At 52.5% G+C, this 5,039-nt stretch overlaps 1 pseudogene across 1 annotated transcript; it reads right to left on the reverse strand.

Annotated features, from left to right (window-relative positions):
• Positions 1–323: 323 nt before the first annotated feature.
• On the reverse strand, positions 324–4,682 carry LOC307053906 (transcription factor-like 5 protein; annotated as a pseudogene). The gene is made up of 4 exons: positions 4,035–4,682; positions 2,745–2,931; positions 2,298–2,460; positions 324–574 (listed from the first exon to the last, which is right to left on the reverse strand). The product of its transcript is annotated as a transcription factor-like 5 protein (transcript).
• Between the last annotated feature and the right edge of the window lie 357 nt (positions 4,683–5,039).

Here is a 5,039-nt window from a genome sequence, read left to right on the forward strand (position 1 = left end):
GTGGCTCCACTGAGAGGTGTTCTGGGGAGCTGGCGCCTGGGGCCCCTAGACCTCTCCCCATGCGCCTCTGCTGACTTTGCTGGGTTCTTTGCCCAAAATAAACCAAAGCCATGAGTCCTCCTAATGAATCATCAAACCTGGGGGTGGTCTTGGCTACCCCCATCCACCTAGCAAAGCAAGGTGACCATTGACTCTTGCCAGCTTTCCCTCCCTTGAACACAGAAGTGCCTACACCATTGTTTTCTACAAAAAGGTGCCTGTTACCAGCACTGACTCTCACCAGCTTGGCATCTAGGACAACTGTATACCACCGACAACACGCATTACCTTCTATCTCTTTCCATGAGGTTGTGCCTCTCCCTCCGCTGGGACCTGCCCCGTGGGGGCCCGCTCTGCCTCTGCTCCCCGAGGGCGGCCTGGGGCGACTCCACCGACGGCCAAGCACCCTGCGCTGCTGTGGAGCCTTCACCCACATTCCGGAGCTCTCCAAGGGTTCTTCGTTCTATGTTTGTGTCCAACTGACGTATCCTACTCCGACTCCCCTTATTTATTGCTTGTTTACATAGCGCTTCTTCTTTGCAAAAGAAGGAAAAAGTGGTATTTTAATTTTTTGATTCTTCTAAACTTACCCTCGTGAATGCCGAATACATTTTTTGGTATTTTCGATCCAAGATATAAACATCAATTGGTAAGGAGCACACAGAACCAAACAAGAAGCACTCCAAAATTCCATACAAACATCCGGCACAAGGCTCTAGGTTTCAAACTATACAACGGAACATAAACTAAATTAAAACACCCCAGAGGGCTTTCCTGGTGGCGCAGTGGCTGAGAGTTCGCCTGCTGATGCAGGGGACACGGGTTCATGCCGCGGTCCGGGAAGATCCCACATGCCGCGGAGCGGCTGGGCCCGTGAGCCATGGCCACTGAGCCTGCGCGTCCGGAGCCTGTGTTCCGCAACGGGAGAGGCCACAACAGTGAGAGGCCCACGTACCGCAAATAAAAAGCACCCCAGGTATTATGTAATCAATACAGCTTATACAGCAATACAATCAAAAGTCCCCCTTTTAAATCAAGACCCATTTTAACTGTCATCTAGGAATAAAAAAACCAAGAAGTTGTTTCATTTTTCTGATATTCAGAAGGGGAAAAAAAAAACAAACCTAGAAATAGTTTCTCCAAAAGATTTTCTTGATATGCAATTATTCTCAGATGACAACTGATATTCTAACTGCAATGCTCAGAAGAGGACAGAACCTAAGTGGTTTAGGATTAAACACGCCCTCACCTGACAAGTGAGATTCCCCCCACAAAAGGAGTCATCACGTCATAGCTTTGACCTGTGCTACAGAAATATGTCAAATTTCTATCACAGTACAGCAGGCGTCTAAGAAGTACCTGTGGTGATGTGCATTCCCGAGGTACCGTACAAAGCCAAACCCTCTACGATGAAAGAATCACTTAACACACATTTCAGAATGGTGATAACTTTGCAAAAGACATAGAGAGGAATTCACAAGTAGTGGTAATATTTTGGTTCTTCAGCTGAGTAGTCAGTACAGGGACTATTTTAATTTTAACCTTTATACCTTACAAATGCTAACATATACTTTCGCGAGCAATGTCATAAGAACAATGGAAAATTAATCACTGGCGTGGGAGAAAGAAGGAGAGCTCCATCCCTACCCTGTCTTTATCAGCTTTTGAAAAGCTTAGTGTAAGCTGTGTTATTGTTGGATAACTCGAAAAAGAATGTTTTCCAGGAAAAACGGATTGAGGGTTAACGTCAGGGGTAACCAAAGTTTGCCTTCAGAAATTTCTTTCTTTCTAAGACTGTCTGTATCACCTTATGGCCTCTTGCTCCCAACTCAATCCTTTGCCCATCTGCAGATGGTCCCCTAAAGCTCTGAGCGGATTTCAGACTCCTGCCTCACTCATGAAGTATGAAATAAGAGTGAAAAAAAAAACCCCTAAATTTGCTGTCAGTTAACGAAAATGTACCTAAGTCTATCATGTTTCTGTTTAAGGAGGTTACTGTTAGGAAAAAGCAGCCCCTAAACTCAACGTTTCCAGGCCAAGTATAAACGTGATGTTCAAAATTCGCAAGGATGTTCCAAGTGAGGTGACTGAGCAGAGGGACAGAAGGATTCCTAAGATGCAAGCAGGCTTCCGAGATCCTTTCATTTGTTTATAAACCACCTCTCTCCCCTCCCCCACCCGTGGCCAAAAAAAAAAAGGGGGGCAGAGACATCAGGCAGGAGGAGAAAGCACCTGCCAGCTTCTGTTTTATCGCTTACCTCCTACTTTAATCCGAACCTGCTCAGGCAAAGCTTTGTTTCTACTACCCAAAGTCTGTTTAGTGGATTCAATTTACTTCTGATGACAGAAAGAAAGTGCTCTCGGCAATCCAATATCCTGATGCTTGGTAGCTTCAAGTACAGAACGTGAGTTACTACAACTCTGGAAAACAATGAAGCAACAGGAACGTTATCAACAGGTGACAATCTCCTCTCTACGCACAAATAAAATGCACTTTAATAGAAGTAACGTCAAAGTTATTCACATGAACTTGAAGAACTTTAGGTGCACTAAGGATTTTTAAATATCCCCGAACCACATAAATACTCTCGATTTTAACAAGTTATCGAGCTCAATGAAAGACAAAAACAGCCTTGGGACCTAACTAAAATACAATTTATCCATTTAACACAAAAGAGCAAAGCTTCGCAAATCACTTTCCCTACCTGTGTTTGTGAAAGATTAGAATTTCCACTAGTAGAGCAACTATTTGCAGTAAACAGAGGGTATGTAAATTGAAGAGCAGTAGTTGCAGCAGCTGTTTTATTTTTCACTCATGTTCTACATTTGTTTTGTTGCTGATGAAGTGGAACATTCATTAATTCGGATGGATGGCGAATAAGAGTTACCAAACTGCCAAGACAAAAGAAACCCAGAAACACATGAAGAGTATGTGGCAGGTAAGTTTCCTGAAACACCACAATCACGATCACACTCTAATGGCTAACATTTGATTTTCTGGATAGGAACTCAAATCTGTTACCATGAATGCCCCCCATCATGGAAATCTCTACAAAACAATTATCAGCTAGTGTCGTAGGGGACAAGTTCAAACTTTCTTCCTCACATTGGAAGGTGTGGCTGTGTGTCATCTTTTAGTTACACCTCCCTTCCCATTACACTTCTGACACCAATCTCTGTGTTTTTTTGGCCATCCTCCAAAATCTGACGACTATGGGCAAAATGGGGAAAACTACAGGGTGGGGACAGACAGAAAGCTGAGGAGACACCCTAGCAGACAGGCTACTCCTCTCCGATAGTTGTTGCTGCGAGATCACTTATGGGCTGGCAGTCTGGCTGAAGGATGAAGCTGCATTTTACACTCAAAGCCTCACAACACGACGTCTGTCCTCCCAGGGGATGCATCTGTGCAAGATCAGGTCAGCCTCAACCTGAGTCAACAGAAGGGGAAGCAGAGGTCTCTCCTGACATTTAGGTGGGTGATTTGGGGACAAAACCTTTGTTCCTCAGGAACACGTGTGCACTTACCTCAACTCATCTCTCTTCCACATGCAGACGCAGAGCGCACAACGCAAAGGTAATGCTGCAGGCTGTGTACTTAATATCTGCTTGCTGTGCCTGCACAGAGCACACAAACTTTCAGCTCAGCCTCCACACCCACTGAGGTCTGCTCCCTGTTAAGATGCAAGCTGCAGTGAGGCCGCTGGCCTCTGCAGAAAACCCGGGTCTACATCCAGACCGAGGCTGGTGCTTCTCTGCACAGGACCCTGGTCTACACCCGGACCCAGGCTAGTACCTCCCTGCAGAGGCCCCTGGTTCCACCCGGATACGGGCCGGTGGCCTCTGCTGAGGACCCTGGTCTACACCCAGACCCACGATGGTGCTTCTCTGCAAGGACCCTGGTCTATACCCGCACACAGCCTGCTGCTTCTCTGCACAGGACCCTGGTCTACACCCTGATCCAGCCGGGCCCGCTCCCTGGGGGATGCACCCACTTGTTGAGCGCCATGTCAGGCTCGGGGGGATCCGCACCGCGCGGGGCTGGCGGGGGCTCGGCTGCTATGCTGTTGAAGCCGTCCTCCAGGCGGACGCGCACCGCCCACTTGGCCCGCACCTCGGTCGCGCCCTCCACGTTCTCCTTGCCGGCGCCGTCGGGCGCCTTGGGCCGGGGTGCGCCGGCGCCCGGTCCGTCGGCGCCCGCCGTCTTCTCGGCGGCGCGGGGCGCGCCCGCCTCGCTCAGCAGCATCATGCGCAGCTCCTGGAAGTCGATGTGGCCCAGGCACTGGTTGGCGCCCGCGAAGCCACCATCGGCCAGCGCAGGCGGCACAGCACCGGGTACACGGGCGGCGCGACCCCGCCGCCGCGCCCACGGCCGCAGCGAAGCCCCACGCCGCTGCGCCCGGCGCCGCCGCCGCCAGGAAGCAAGAGTTGACGCGCGTCTCGAGCTCGCCGTCGGCCGCCGCCGCCTCCATGTGCGAGTAGACGATGTGCTGCAGCTGCATGTACTCGATCTCCGTCATCTCCACAAGGCTCAGCTGGCTGGTCCTGAAACTCAGCCCCGCCTCGCCGAGCGCCGCGTCCGCGCCCTCGGGGCCCGCCGGCCCGCCCGCCTGCGGCGGCTCCTGCTGCCCGGGGCCCGACATGCCTGCGCGCGCCAAAGGCGTGTGGCGCGCGGGCGGGCCGGCTGGGCCAGGCCGGGTGGTCGGGAACGCACAAAACGACGGCCGCGGCGGGGCTGCGCCGCCCGACCGCAATGGCGGACCCTCTCCGGACCCACCCCGCCCCGCCCCGCCCCGCCCGGAGGCCCCACCCCGAAGGCGGGCCACACCCACCGCCCGCCCCGCCCCCGCCGCGGCGCCCCGTCCCGAGCTGCGCGCCCATGTTGGGGACGCGGGGTTCTGGTGGCGGGGACGCGGCGCGCGGGTCCAGGCCTTCCAAGTCCAGTGCCTGAGGGCCCAGACCACCCGGGTCGAGTGTCCGCAGGGCCGGGCCGCCCGGAT

The sequence above is a fragment of the Hyperoodon ampullatus genome (genome assembly GCF_949752795.1).
Source record: "Hyperoodon ampullatus genome assembly, chromosome: 5".
Lineage (NCBI taxonomy): Eukaryota > Metazoa > Chordata > Mammalia > Artiodactyla > Ziphiidae > Hyperoodon > Hyperoodon ampullatus.